This window comes from Salmo salar, unplaced genomic scaffold, assembly GCF_965601325.2.
Source record: "Salmo salar unplaced genomic scaffold, fSalSal1 ptg000615l, whole genome shotgun sequence".
In the NCBI taxonomy this organism is placed as follows: Eukaryota; Metazoa; Chordata; class Actinopteri; order Salmoniformes; family Salmonidae; genus Salmo; species Salmo salar.
The window spans coordinates 56,439-73,095 of NW_027675441.1; the positions used below are offsets into that span (position 1 = coordinate 56,439).

General features: G+C 40.8%; 1 long non-coding RNA gene across 1 annotated transcript; it reads left to right on the forward strand.

The window, feature by feature from the left end:
* On the forward strand, positions 1–9,346 carry LOC145876889 (uncharacterized). The gene is made up of 2 exons (XR_014391552.1): positions 1–629; positions 6,562–9,346. It is a non-coding gene; the product is annotated as an uncharacterized LOC145876889 (long non-coding RNA).
* The last annotated feature ends 7,311 nt before the right edge of the window (positions 9,347–16,657 follow it).

Below are 16,657 nucleotides of genomic sequence, written 5' to 3' on the forward strand. Positions count from 1 at the left end.
TGCCAGCGTGACGTATAATCTAGTGGACGGTTCTTCATAAACAGCTCGTCAACCACCTCGGTAGCTTGCTAGCCAACATAGCCGAAAGATTCAAGCTATTTATACGCTTTCGGTCTATATTAGCTACTGTGTTTTAGACACACTTCTGTCGTATCTACTTGTTAACCTATTTAATTTAATATTACGTTATTTTTTATTAGTCAGCTATAGTAGCTGGCTGGTTAAGTTAGCATTAGCCTAGTCGCTCATGATAGCTAGCTAGCTAACATCCCCGAACATGAGCTCCCTAAACTACTCCCCTCCTGTTAAAGAAGAGGAGGTCTGCTGGACGGAGACAGAAGCTCTGGGGCTGAACATTGTCGTGAAAGAGGAGGATGTTACAGTAAAACAAGAAGTAGAGGGTGAGGCTGTTACTGTGAAAGAATAAGAGAAAGAAGTTTCAGTGAAAGAAGAGAAAGACGCGTTCAGAGTGAAAGAAGAGGAGGATGTGAAAGAAGATGAGGAAGGGAAAGAGGAGGATGTTACTGTGAAAGAGGAGGAGGTTGCAGTGTTTGGAGTGAAGAAGGAAGGAGAGATTACTGTCACATTGAAAGATGAAGAGGAGGAGATAGGAGATCTGAGTAACACCAGTAAGTACCGCCTTCAATTAGTTTTTAACTTTGGATATTCGGAGTTGGCTCGTCAATACCTCTTCAACGGAGGGCCCTGGGATGATGACTGATATGTCTAGAATCGGACGACGTTCCGTTTCCAAAAAGTGACTTAACATATATATTTGAGGAGGGTCTATCTGCTGACCGCAGACTGGGGGCCACGGCATGTAGTGATTTTAATGTAGTGATGTTTTACTACACACCGTGACCCCCAATAGAGCCATGTGAGAGTTGGGTTGGCTACACCAAAGATTATGGATATACTGACAAGATGTCTCTCCGTCCTGACAAGGGGAGTCGTGGTCCACAAAGCAGCACTGTGGGTTGTCTCGCTCTCACCTATCCTGTCTTTGGATTGGTGGATACAACTTATTATTGTAATCTATTGTTTATATTCTATGTCGTCAACCGCCTGTATTCAATGGAGAGAGATGCTAAGCTACTAGCATGAATATGCATAGCGATCTGGAGACAACTCCTATAGTGTTTTATCAAAGTTGTCGGTATGTCACGTGTCCACGTAACAACTTAATCATTACGAAACTTCTGTTAGATCAAGTAAACCTCACGTAGCAAATAAGCCATTAATTTTGTTGTTGACCAAATTCAACACTTTCCACATTGGGTTGATAATTGTTTCCACTTGGATACAACCAACTGTAACCTACTGGCATGACCTAGAGAGATACAACCTACTGTAACCTACTGGCATGACCTAGAGAGATACAACCTACTGTAACCTACTGGCATGACCTAGAGAGATACAACCTACTGTAATCTACTGGCATGACCTACAGAGATACAACCTACTGGCATGACCTAGAGAGATACAACCTACTGTAGCCTACTGGCATGACCTAGAGAGTTACAACCTACTGTAACATACTGGCATGTCCTAGAGAGTTACAACCTACTGTTACCTACTGGCATGACCTACAGAGATACAACCTACTGTAGCCTACTGGCATGACCTAGAGAGATACAATCTACTGTAACGTACTGGCATGACCTAGAGATACAACCTACTGTAACCTACTGGCATGACCTAGAGAGATACAACCTACTGTAACCTACTGGCATGACCTAGAGAGTTACAACCTACTGGCATGACCTAGAGAGATACAACCTACTGTAACCTACTGGCATGACCTAGAGAGATACAACCTACTGTAACCTACTGGCATGACCTAGAGAGATACAACCTACTGTAACCTACTGGCATGACCTAGAGAGATACAACCTACTGTAGCCTACTGGCATGACCTAGAGAGATACAACCTACTGTAACCTACTGGCATGACCTAGAGAGGTTCAACCTACTGTAACCTACTGGCATGACCTAGAGAGATACAACCTACTGTAACCTACTGGCATGACCTAGAGAGATACAACCTACTGTAACCTACTGGCATGACCTAGAGTTACAACCTACTGTAACCTACTGGCATGACCTAGAGTTACAACCTACTGTAACCTACTGGCATGACCTAGAGAGATACAACCTACTGTAACCTACTGGCATGACCTAGAGAATTACAACCTGCTGTAACCTACTGGCATGACCTAGAGAGATACAACCTACTGTAGCCTACTGGCATGACCTAGAGAGGTACAACCTACTGTAGCCTACTGGCATGACCTAGAGAGATACAACCTACTGTAACCTACTGGCATGACCTAGAGAGATACAACCTACTGTAGCCTACTGGCATGACCTAGAGAGATACAACCTACTGTAGCCTACTGGCATGACCTAGACGAGTACAACCTACTGTAGCCTACTGGCATGACCTAGAGAGATACAACATACTGTTGCCTACTGGCATGACCTAGAGAGATACAACCTACTGTAGCCTACTGGCATGACCTAGAGAGCTACAACCTACTGTAGCCTACTGGCATGACCTAGAGAGATACAACCTACTGTAACCTACTGGCATGACCTAGAGAGATACAACGTACTGTAGCCTACTGGCATGACCTAGAGAGATACAACCTACTGTAGCCTACTGGCATGACCTAGACGAGTACAACCTACTGTAGCCTACTGGCATGACCTAGAGAGATACAACATACTGTTGCCTACTGGCATGACCTAGAGAGATACAACCTACTGTAGCCTACTGGCATGACCTAGAGAGCTACAACCTACTGTAGCCTACTGGCATGACCTAGAGAGATACAATCTACTGTAACCTACTGGCATGACCTAGAGAGATACAACCTACTGTAACCTACTGGCATGACCTAGAGAGATACAACCTACTGTAACCTACTGGCATGACCTAGAGAGTTACAACCTACTGTAGGTTACTGGCATGACCTAGAGAGATACAACCTACTGTAACCTACTGGCATGACCTAGAGAGATACAACCTACTGTAACCTACTGGCATGACCTAGAGAGATACAACCTACTGTAGCCTACTGGCATGACCTAGAGAGATACAACCTACTGTAACCTACTGGCATGACCTAGAGAGATACAACCTACTGTAACCTACTGGCATGACCTAGAGAGTTACAACCTACTGTAACCTACTGGCATGACCTAGAGAGATACAACCTACTGTAACCTACTGGCATGACCTAGAGAGATACAACCTACTGTAGCCTACTGGCATGACCTAGAGAGATACAACCTACTGTAACCTACTGGCATGACCTAGAGAGATACAACCTACTGTAACCTACTGGCATGACCTAGAGAGATACAACCTACTGTAGCCTACTGGCATGACCTAGAGAGATACAACCTACTGTAACCTACTGGCATGACCTAGAGAGATACAACCTACTGTAACCTACTGGCATGACCTAGAGAGTTACAACCTACTGTAGCTTTCTGGCATGACCTAGAGAGATACAACCTACTGTAACCTACTGGCATGACCTAGAGAGATACAACCTACTGTAGCCTACTGGCATGACCTAGAGAGATACAACCTACTGTAACCTACTGGCATGACCTAGAGAGATACAACCTACTGTAACCTACTGGCATGACCTAGAGAGACACAACCTACTGTAACCTACTGGCATGACCTAGAGAGATACAACCTACTGTAGCCTACTGGCATGACCTAGATATATATATACAAGCATTTATAAACTTTTTTTCTCACTTTTCTGGGGTATTGTGATGTCTTTATGAGGTATTGTCTGAAAATTGATAATTGAAAAAAGAAAACATTTTTATAATAACCAAATGTGTAAAAAGGGAAGGGGTCTGATTGCATGTATGTTGTATGTTCTAGGGCAGATTTTAATTTTTTTTTATTTTCTTTCTACCAATTGATTGGTTGAAATGTTATGACGTGTATTTTTCCATATGGACACACCCCATGTGTTTAATAAAATCAACTGTATGTGCAGAACTTGAACTGAACTGATGCTTCAAGCGTTTGATTAAATAATTAAGACACACAAATGACTTGAGGAAGCCAGAGGTCAATATAACCAGAAGAAAATAACCAATTCCCCACCTGCTGCTGGCCTTCGTTAATTCTGACGTTATGCTCCTGAAGTTTTTGGTAAAATAGGCAAACTTTTTCCATTTCCGTTTGAAGTGCCAATTTATCTTACCATTTCTACCGATCTGCGTGCCAGTTATGAACGAGTTACAACACCTGTTTGGCTCCGCCACTTCCTGGGTCGGTGAAGTGAGGTATTAAATTTAAGGATTAAATCATTTAAGGAATATATCCGAGTCTCACGCTCATCACCTGTGGAAGGCGGGGCTCCCAGCGAGGCATGGATTTAATAGTATGTTGTACCTAGTTTCCCTCCTTCAGGGAACAGTAGTTATAGTCATAACGTGTGGATTTAATAGTATGTTGTACCTAGTTTCCCTCCTTCAGGGAACAGTAGTTATAGTCATAACGTTAAGCTTGTCATATGATGAACTTTAACTTAAATACTGGATCTTGCTGTGGGACAGTTTTTTGTATTCAGATCTCTGAAATGCTCTCTAACTACGTAACATTTATTGTCTCCTTATATTACGCTGGGAAAACAGTTTTCATGGGCACAGAAATCCTAAATCATTTCAGTTTACTAAATCCAATGCTTCTAACAGAGAGTCACCTTAACTTTATTGACAACACCCAAATGGATACTGTCATTAATGCGGTTCTTAAATAATTACGCATAATACTTAATACTGTAGCTGTTTAGTTACAGTCACATGTTCAACTATCATCAGCTGATCCAGGAAATAATTTTCTGCATGCCAGTCAAATGTAGTTCTTCATTCATTACACCGGTAAAGACAGTTATGCCGTGCTCCACGTTGGATCCAACATCCCAAACAAATCGATATTTATAATGTGTTATTGTCTACTTGATTTACAGTAGGGTCTCGTTTGGAAACGGAGATACTTAGCTCATAATGTGTAGAGAAATGTTCCTTGATGGATAGGCTATTGTACAACACAGAGAGCTATTTTCCTTTATTCAGGACATTTAGAATGACAACACATTACAGAATAGCCTAGTGGGATTATTCACAAAATTATCTGGTGATCAGGTTATGAATTGTCATGACAAAGACATTTTAGTCTCCTTGTTTCACCTAAAATATTAAATGATTTATAGTCCTAGGTCTATGTTGTTGTTAGGTGAAGTTATGGGTCCTACAGTAGGTCTATGTTATTGTTAGGTGAGATTATAGACCATTTTGGCATACACTTAGTGGACAAAATCTCATTGTCAGGCTGATGGAAAACTGGCCGATGGAAAACTGGCCAATGATCATTTTACTGGTTGAAGTCGTTTTTAAATATAAAGTAGTACATTTTCGACAATAACACAAACATTATATTAAATCAGGACATTCAAACGAGCCTTTCAATTATAATCCAAAGTAGTGTCAAATGATGATAATAATCATAATCAACCTGGAAATGGAGGCTATTTTTGCTGTCAGCCTATGAGAACTCCCCTGAGTTTTCCCCCACGGTGGTGAATTAGTGAATAGACACAGAGCTTAATGTGAGTTTCCTTGAGTAGCACTCCTGATCTAGTGCTGTAATATTCAGAATACATTGTGAAAAATAATCTTTGCTCACCATTTTTTAAATATATATATTTTTTTCACCCCTTTTTTCTCCCCAATTGGTACTTACAGTCTTGTCTCATCGCTGCAACTCCCATACGGACTCTGGAGAGGCGAAGGTCGAGATCCATGCGTCCTCCGAAACACAACACAACCCAACCTAGACGCGCTGCTTCTTGACACAATGCCCATCCAACCCGGAAGCCAGCAGCACCAATGTGTCGGAGGAAACACCGTACACCTGGCGACCTGGTCAGTGTGCACTGCGCCCGGACCGCCACATGAGTCGCTAGTGTGCGATGAGACAAGGATATCCCTGCCGGCCAAACCCTCCCCTAACCCGGACGACGGTGGGCCAATTGTGCGTCGCCCCATGGGCCTCCCGGTCGCGGCCGGCTGCAACAGAGCTTGGACTCGAACCCAGAATCTCTAATGGCACAGCTTAGGCCACTTGCTCACCATTTTTGCTCCAGGCAGATATACTACATCCATAACTAGCGGTTTCTGCATTAGATGGGAGGTGTTTCTGCAATCAAATTGTGTGCGCATCGCCCTTGTCGCAATTTTAGCAAACACAGAAAGGTGCCTATATTTGAGAACAAAAGTCGCCTGGCACACTGCTTAGGAGTTCAACACCTTTTACTTATTTCTAGTTACTACTAATGTGAAAACAAGACTAAATATGACTATTGTTGCTCACTTGACTGTCTTAAGACAATTGTCAAGTCATTTTAACATTCATTACAGACGTCAATTGTTGTACAGTATCATGGCTACGCTGTTGGCATCACCTTTTTCAGTGGAGTTCTGCTGTTGTGAGCCTTTAACTATCTGTCTGACTTGTTCACACAGGAGAGAGGTGACTATCATGGATCCTCTGGGGAGCCTCAACATCATGATGCTGACGAGTCAGAGAAGAGTCTGTCCAGATTCTATCACCTCAAGAAACACCAGCAGAGACCCACAGGGAAGAAATCTATCTGCTGCTCTGACTGTGGAAAACATTGCAAATCTTCATCAGAACTTAAAATACACCAGCGAACGCACACAGGAGAGAAATCTCACCACTGTTTTGATTGTGGGAAGAGTTACTTAAGATTAAAAGCACTAAAAGTACACCTGAGAATTCACACTGGAGAGAAATCTTACAGCTGTGATCAATGTGGGAAGAGTTTTACTACATTTAGCTATCTGACTATACACCAGAGAACACATACAGGAGAGAAACCGTACAGCTGTACTGAATGTGGGAAGAGTTTTACTCAGTCAAGCAACCTGTTATCACACCAGAGGATACACACAGGAGAGAAATCTTTTAGTTGTAATCAATGTGTGAAAAGTTTTATTTCATCTAGTTACCTGACTGTACACCAGAGAACACACACAGGAGAGAAACCTTATAGCTGTGATCAATGTGGGAAGACTTATATTTCATCTTGCCATCTGACTAGACACCAGCGAATACACACAGGAGAGAAACCTTATAGCTGTAATCAATGTGGGAAGAGTTTTACTCGGTCAGACAACCTGATATTACACCAGAGAACACACACAGGAGAGAAACCTTATAGCTGTAATCAATGTGGGAAGAGTTTTACTACATCTGGCTCTCTGACTCTACACCAGAGAACACACACAGGAGAGAAATCATAGCTGTGATCAGTGTGACAAGAGATACTCTGATAAAAGACATCTGATCAAACATCAGAAAATACATGAAGGAGTTGTTTCATGATATCAATGATATGTCACAATGTAGAATGTTTTAACATTGTAGTAGGAGTATTTTAATAATGTCACAATGTAGAACCCTAAACGTTTGTCCCCTGTTCTATTGATTTCAACATGATATGGATATTAGCCTCAGGGGGGAAATCCAGGCTCTGAAATGGAAGAGTTACTATTTATGAGATTTAATAAAAAGTGACTAACAAAAAAAGAGTTGTGTTACACTTACCATGTGGGTGACCCACTGGAATCAAAATGTATCTGGCTGTTTTCTACAAATTGTCCTCTAACCAGTGATGTACACATTATTCCCAGATTCTGTGTGGTTTTTGAGCTGTTAGTTTTAACAGGACATGCAACCTCATCTCCCTCCTCTCGGTACAATTGATTTCAACATGATATCGATGAGTTATGACAAATAAGTGTTGTGTTCCTTTGTTTACCGACCCCTAAATTTAACTGCATCACTTCAAAATGTAGCTGACTGTCTTCTGCAGGTTGTCCTCTAACCAGTGAGGTGAAAGATATCTCCATTTCCAAGTGTTTTTTTTTGTTGTTGTGTTAGTTTCAGGAGCAGATTCAACCTGATTTCCCCCCAAATGGATATTAGATTTGTGTTTAGCTAGTGCGTTGCTATGGATCTTTATTTATTTTGACTGCACGTTTTTCCGTATTGGAGATACATTTTGTTTGGGCTCGTTCCAAGGGGACAAGAGTTCTAGAAGCTAGTGAGTTTTAGGAAGACGAGAGTTCTAGAAGCTAGTGAGTTTTAGGAAGACGAGAGTTCTAGAAGCTAGTGAGTTTTAGGAAGAGGAGAGTTCTAGAAGCTAGTGAGTTTTAGGATTCTATAGAAAGAAAAAGGAGAAAAATTATACTATTGTATATTATTATTTAGAAATACGTGTTTTTTTCTTGTTTTTAATTGTTGACAGCCAGTGATTATATTGTAGAAGGTGAAGCATTGTAGTTGATTATAATGTGAAATGGAAGTTGTTTTCTGTTGGTGGTGAGCAAACTTTTCCAACAAAAATATAGGATATATTTGTTGTCTTAAAGGGGAAGGTGTTACAGGCTTTGGTTTTTCCATTTATGTTTTGAGGTTGGACTTTAGCACGTCTAGCTCGTTAGCACGTCTCGCTCGTTAGCACGTATAGCTCGTTAGCCCGTCTCGCTCGTTAGCACGTCTAGCTCGTTAGCCCGTCTCGCTCGTTAGCACGTCTAGCTCGTTAGCCCGTCTCGCTCGTTAGCACGTCTCGCTCGTTAGCCCGTCTAGCTCGTTAGCACGTCTAGCTCCGTCAGCACGTCTAGCCCGTTAGCACGTCTAGCTCGTTAGCACGTCTAGCTCGTTAGCCCGTCTAGCTCGTTAGCACGTAGGACGCACTGATTGGTGTCACCTCGTTAGTCAGTATGTGTTACACCTGTGCTGGCTTGTCCATCTCGTTAGTGGGAAGGTGTTTCACCTGAGCTGGTCCAGGTTCTATTTAAGAGTGTCTGGCCCAGTGCTCCAGTTGTCTTGATACATGTGGAGAGTCAACACCTTTAGTTGCTCCACTTCCTGTCTTTAAGTTTGGTGTGGGTTTTTCTTTTGTTTGTCTCTTCTTGGGCAGATTTAGTGGGTCTCATGGTGGGTGTCTTTCAGGTCCCAGTTGTTGTTACTAGTCAACTTTCAGTGTCCCAAGCTTATATTTTGGGTTGGATATTGCATCCAATTAACATTTTAATCGTTTTTCAGTTTAGTCTTCTGTTTTTTATCCTCTTATGTTTGTTGTGTACTAAATATTTCTGTTTATTTTCAATGTTTTTAAAAATATTTTTCCTGTGAAGCCATTTTGTTGCATCCATGTCTGAAATGTGCTGTATGAATCAAGCTTGATTTGATTTGACCATATAATAAAACAAATGAACCCAGTGACTGACCAATCAACAGACTGCTGAAGAGGTAAACACCACCCCCGGCTCTACCAGGGGCTTGAGGTGGTCTCCCACAGCTCTGCTTATGTCATGTTCTGTGGCCTTGCTGTTCCATTTCTTGACTGCACCTGCAACACAGAAACACATTTAGTCATATTATATACAACACTCAAAGTAATGGATATGGAGTATCTATGGCCTCAGTTACACCTGGCACCTAAATGTGACTTCTGTCATCTGATCACTCCAAGCTGCATTAGGTTCAGATCTACCAGGATGGGCTTTTGATATAGTATGGATACAGTCGGGCCACCAAATATGCATAAGCAATGTAAAGAGATGTTGGGAAAAGTACATTATACACAAATGACCTTCGTAATATCAAAGAACAAATGTGTGTGCCTGAGGGGAAATTAACTTCATACAGCCAAGGGAGGTGAGAAATTACACCAATATCAGTGGACAATTTGCACTAATGTAAATAAACATAGATGGAACATATTCCCTTTTGCTGACGTGATGAACCGCTAAGGGGACATAAATATTTACCATCTAAACCATGTGTGACCTCTCACCTCTCTGGATGTAGAAGTGTTCTTCCTAACCAGTCCCTCAACAGCTCTCTGACTGAGCTCCACCCTCACTGGGTCTTCAGAGGAGAGGAAGGCTGAGGAGGGATGGAAGGATGAATGGATCAGTCAGTCAATAAAGTGTAGAGCTGCTGTCTATGCTGTCTGACAAAATCACAATTTTAGTAGTTCATTAAAGTAAATAAGGCTTTATGACTGCTGAATACCAACGATCAATCATTTAGATCATGTATTTTCAGGTAGAGATACATCCTTGGGATGTCCCTAGCCCGTTGAAGTTGACATTTAAAATGGTTAAGGTAGGGGTTAAGGTTAGGGTTTAGGGTAGGGATGTCCCAAGGATCCCAGATAGAATAATGCACAATGGTCAATGCTGTCTCTTTTACATAGCAGGTGATGAGTTCTGAACTTGAAAATATTAAATATCCTTATTATGTGAAATTGTATGAAACAATAATGTATGTTGATGCTAATATGATGTACAATATTCCATCATGTTTCTATCTGATAACAATAGAGTAATATATTTAATATGACAAATACAATTTTTTAATAGTATCACTAATTCATTTTAATTAACTTAATCATTATGATTCAACATCAGTTCACCGTCTCACCTCATACTGTATTGGAGCAGCAGCAGCTGACTGCCCAGTTGAACGTCAGTTCACCATCTCACCTCATACTGTATTGGAGCAGCAGCAGCTGACTGCCCGGTTCAACATCAGTTCACCGTCTCACCTCATACTGTATTGGAGCAGCAGCAGCTGACTGCCCGGTTCAACATCAGTTCACCATCTCACCTCATACTGTATTGGAGCAGCAGCAGCTGACTGCCCAGTTCAACATCAGTTCACCGTCTCACCTCATACTGTATTGGAGCAGCAGCAGCTGACTGCCCGGTTCAACATCAGTTCACCGTCTCACCTCACACTGTATTGGAGCAGCAGCAGCTGACTGCCCAGTTCAACATCAGTTCACCGTCTCACCTCATACTGTATTGGAGCAGCAGCAGCTGACTGCCCAGTTCAACATCAGTTCACCGTCTCACCTCATACTGTATTGGAGCAGCAGCAGCTGACTGCCCGGTTCAACACCAGTTCACCGTCTCACCTCATACTGTATTGGAGCAGCAGCAGCTGACTGCCCAGTTCAACATCAGTTCACCGTCTCACCTCATACTGTATTGGAGCAGCAGCAGCTGACTTGATCGTTGATACTAATCATCATGTTTGAATCTGAGAGTAAATAGAGCCGACTACACTCTAAAAATGAAGGGTTCAACTGGAGTTGTTCTCAGATCCCCTAAGAACCGTAGGGTTCTTGGTCAATAAAAAACAGCCCCAAAAGGTTCTTCAAAGAACTTGTTAGAAGGTGGGTTCATCGAGGAACCTCCGTTGTTGCTGGACTTCTTCCGGGAACTTCGCAATTACAACTGAAAACGATGGTGACAAGTTTGGATGCGACAACAGTTAAAAAGGTTAAGTTGGGTTGATGTTTGGCTCTGAATATGTCTCGAAATAATGTATTATAATAATATAACATACTAATAATGAATAACGAAGACAATGATAGTTTTCTGTGAATATCTTCCATAACGTTACTATAGTTAATGAACGTAAATATTAGAAAGCCGGGTTTGACCGTCGGCGTTGTATGAGCTACAGTACAGTACCGTTAGCTAGCTAACGTTATGTCCTAACTAGGCACAACTAGGTTTGGATTATTTCCTCAACTATATTCTTTCCCATATATTGTATATCGTTTCCATAAAGACAACATGGCTTTACACTCATTAATGTAAGTTTCCAATCTAGAGCAGTTTCACTTTTGTGATAACGAAGCTAACGTTAGCTAGTTCATTAACTAACTAACTAACTAAGTAAGGACGGTGACCTGTCCAGACCAGATGTTACAACGAACTGAATCGTCAATGGAGGTCTTCCTCTTTATATAACCTGCTACAGCATGCAATACTATTAACTCACAAGGGGGCAGAACGTTACATGTACAATACTATCCCATTTTGGAAACGTTACATGTACAATACTATCCCATTTAGGAAACGTTACATGGACAATACTATCCCATTTTGGAAACGTTATTGTACAATACTATTCCATTTTGGAAACATTACATGTACAATACTATCCCATTTTGGAAACATTACATGTACAATACTATCCCATTTTGGAAACATTACATGTACAATACTTTCCCATTTTGGAAACCTTACATGTACAATACTATCCCATTTTGGAAACGTTACATGTACAATACTATCCCATTTGGGAAACGTTACATGTCCGCCCCCTTGTGGAGGGAAATTAATATCTTAGATGGTAGCTGTAGATGGGATTCAAATGCATAATGGTATTAATACAGTGTCTAGACTACCTCATTTGTATAAATGCCCTTCAGAATCCAAACACAGTATTGCCACGCAGCAAAATGTTGAGTATAATCTTTCAAGTCAGCCTGTCACACAATGCTATTCTCAAACATAACTAATCAATTAGTTGTTTTTCAACAATATTTTAACCTGCAGGAATATTTTCACATTTCTATCTCATGGTTAGTTCCTAGGATAATGCAACTCATACATTTTTCATTACTTGTAAAATGGGGTACAGGTTTAAAATAATTACAGGTTTAGAATAAGTACAGGTTTAAAACAAGTTTCCATAAAGCCAACATGGCTTTACTCTCATTAACGTAAGTTTCCAATCTAGAGCAGTTCTCACTTTTGTGATAATGAACTAGCTAACGTTAGCTTCGCTAACTAACTATTACAGGTTTAAATCAAGTATATGTTTAAAATAATTACAGGTGCACCTTACTAGCTTATACTATATCATAAATGGTCTTACCTAGTAAACACAGATTCTAGTTTTCATTCAGTTCACAGATGGCTGGCTGGGCTTTACACCACCTTTTTTTTAAACTACGTTCGAAATGTGGTATCCACTCGTCTCGCTGCCTCTGGAGATGTACTGATGTATATACTATACTGATGGTATCCACTCGGCTCACTGCCTCTCAGATCAAAGGTGAGTCCATTTGCTCCGTTCCTGAAGTGTGGTCTCCCTGAGATCCCAAGTTAGAGGGATCCCTGGTGCACCATTGACCCAGGTCATCAGGAGCGGTCACCAAGTCAAGATTCACATCCCCAAATGTGGTGATTAATTTCTTTAACATCAAATCAGGAGACAAACTTATCACACAAGTCAGAGTTATACTTAAACTAAATCTTTATTAACTTATTAATAAGGGAGCAGGTCAATACAACACGCAAATATAGGGTGAATCAATTGAGTGCTCTACGATAATGATGGCTGGTCGACGAATCACTCCCAGATGATTCGTTGAGAGATGAATCACCCCCAGATGATTTGTTGAGAGATGAATCACCCCCAGATGACTCGTTGAGAACCACGATACAAAAGTACAAAGGTATTTTAAAGCCAAGATACACCCCTTTCAACCTACATGACAAACAACAGATGAATAGAATGGGTCACAAGCTTAAGATTTGTATGAAAGATGCTTCTAATTCTCAGCAGACAGTATCTGCTGTAAAAACAGTACTCTTTGTGTAGAGACCAGGGTCTGGCCCTGGGGTCATCTCTCCCTGGTACCATATAGAACAGAAACATTAACTCATGTTCTGGAATGCGGTCTCTCTAGGTTTTATCACCCAAAAGACATTGTAAATCTCCTGTCAGTGTTTTCTCCCAGAGGCCCATCCTCAGTAGAACACACAGACACAATAGTTCTAAGAACCCTCTATTCAGTTGCATAAAACAACCATTTGATGCAATAAAAGTATTATAACATAATCTTTCAGTTTTGCTCTCAGTGTCCACTGGAAGTTGACTAGTAACAACAACTGGGACCTAAAAGACACCCACCATGAGACCCACTAAATCTGCCCAAGAAGAGACAAACAAAAGAAAAACTCACTAGCTTCTAGAACTCTCGTCTCCTTGGAACGAGCCCAAACAAAACTCATCTCCAATACGGAAAAACGTGCAGTTATAATAAATTGTGATCCATGGCAACGGACTGGCTAAACGCAAAACACAAAACTTTTTAACTGCCCACCCTTGAGACAATCAACAACCAATATGTCCTCACTCATCACCATGTCTGATTTCAAGAGGAAACTCCTGCAATATCCGTAGTAACTTTCCACCTCACTGCGGAGCTTCTCTCTCTATTCAGGGTTCACTAGATAGGCATGTTGTTGGATCGGGGCCCAGTCCCCAATGTCATGCTCTAGTACATTTGGGTTGGCACATCTGAGAATGATTCCTGATATTCTAAAAGCAGGGCAACAATGTCATTATAATTGTACCCAAAAATTGTCAGTTGGTTGCATGAATAATTATCATTACTAAATGTTACATGAAATGTAAATATGAAATATTTGGTTGCATAGTCTTATTTTCGAAGTCTTTTCAATTACATGTTGCTAGTTGGGATATCCCCGATGTCAAAACACAGTTTTAACGTGTCCAAATCAATAACCAATATGCAGAAACAGTTTGTGATGAATTGAAAACCTAAACATAAAATGTGCTGTATACACAAACATCTGCCACAATAATCATATTACTTGTATTTTTTAAAACAAGCTCCTTATAAACTGTACAAGCACCAAAACAGTTGTTGTTTTGACAAGTAGCAATAAATCACTGATATCAATTAGGGGGGAAATCAGGTTGTACATGATGTTGAAACTAACACATCTAAAAAAACACATGGAAATGGGAGATATATTTTACCTCACTGGTTAGAGGACAACCTGCAGAAGACAGTCAGCTACATTTTGGAGTGATGCATTTAAATGTAGGGGTCGCTAAACAAAGGAACACAACACTTATTCATCGATATCATGCTAAAATCATTTGTGTGAGAGGAAGGAGATGAGGTTGCACGTCCTGTTAAAACGAACAGCTCAAAAACCACACGGAATCTGGGAATAATGTGTACATCCCTGGTTAGAGGACAATTTGTAGAAAACAGCTAGCTACATTTTGAAGTGTTGCATTTTGATTCAAGTGGGTCGCCAACGTGGTAAGTGTAACACAACTCTTTTTTTGTTAAATCACATAAATAGTAACTCTTCCATTTCAGAGCCTGGATTTTCCCCCTGAGGCTAATATCCATATCATGTTGAAATCAATAGAACAGGGGACAAACGTTTAGGGTTCTACATTGTGACATCATTAAAATACTCCTACTACAATGTTAAAACATTCTACATTGTGACATCATTAAAATACTCCTTCTACAATGTTAAAACATTCTACATTGTGACATTAATTCATTGATATCATGAAACAACTCCTTCATGTATTTTCTGATGTTTGATCAGAGATCTTTAATCAGATTATCTCTGGTCACAGCTATAAGATTTCTCTCCTGTGTGTGTTCTCTGGTGTATAGTCAGCTGGCTAGATGAAACAAAACTCTTCCCACATTGATCACAGTTATAAGGTTTCTCTCCTGTGTGTGTTCTCTGGTGTAAAGTCAGCTGGCCAGATGAAATAAAACTCTTCCCACATTGACCACAGATATAAGGTTTCTCTCCTGTGTGTGTTCTCTGGTGTACAGTCAGAGAGCCAGATGTAGTAAAACTCTTCCTACAATGATCACAGCTATAACATTTCTCTCCTGTGTGTATTCTCTGGTGCACTCTCAGAGTTTCAGATTGACTAAAACTCTTCCCACATTGATCACAGATACAAGGTTTCTGTCCTGTGTGTGTTCTCTGGTGTGATACCAGATGGCCAGATTGACCAAAACACTTCCCACATTGATCACAGCTATAAGGTTTCTCTCCTGTGTGGATTCTCTGGTGTGCAGTCAGATTTCCAGATTGACCAAAACTCTTCCCACATTGAGTACAGCTATAAGGTCTCTCTCCTGTGTGGATTCTCTGATGAATTTTAATGCCTGATGAGGTGAATCTCTTCCCACAGTCAGAGCAGCAGTGAGTTCTCTTCCCTGTGGATGTCTGCAGGTATTTATTGAGGTGTTCTAATGTGGAGAGACTCTTCTCTGCCTCGTCAGCATCATGATGTTGCTGAGGCTCCCCAGAGGATCCACGATAGTCCAGTATCTCTCCTGTGTGAACAACAAAGTCAGACAGATGATTAAAGGCCCACAACAGCGGTAATCCACTGTAAAAGGTGATGCCAACAGCGGAGCCATGATGTTGGACAACAATTGACGTCTGTCATGAATATTACAATTATTTGATATTTGCCTTAAAATGAGCAAGAATAGTCATATTTTGTCTTCTTTTCACATTAGTAGTGACATTGATGATTGTATGCTAGAAATAAGTTATTCATGTTGTTGAAACTCTAAGCAGTGTGCCAGGCGACTTTTGGTCTCCAATATAGGCCCCTTTCTGTGTTTGCTAAAATTGCGGGACGAGGGCAATTTGATTGCAGAAACTCCTCCCTGCTAATGAGGAAACCGATAGTTATGGATGTACTATATCCGCCTGGAGCAAAAATGGTGAGCAAAGATTTTAGTTTTTCACAATGTATTCTGAATGTGAACGGGGGAAATTCAGGGGAGTAACCTCCATTACCAGGTTGATGATGAGTTCATTTCACACTACTTTGGATTATAATTGTAAGGATATTTGAATGTCCTGTTTAATATAATGCTTGCTAAAGCATTAAGAATTATGTGTAATTATT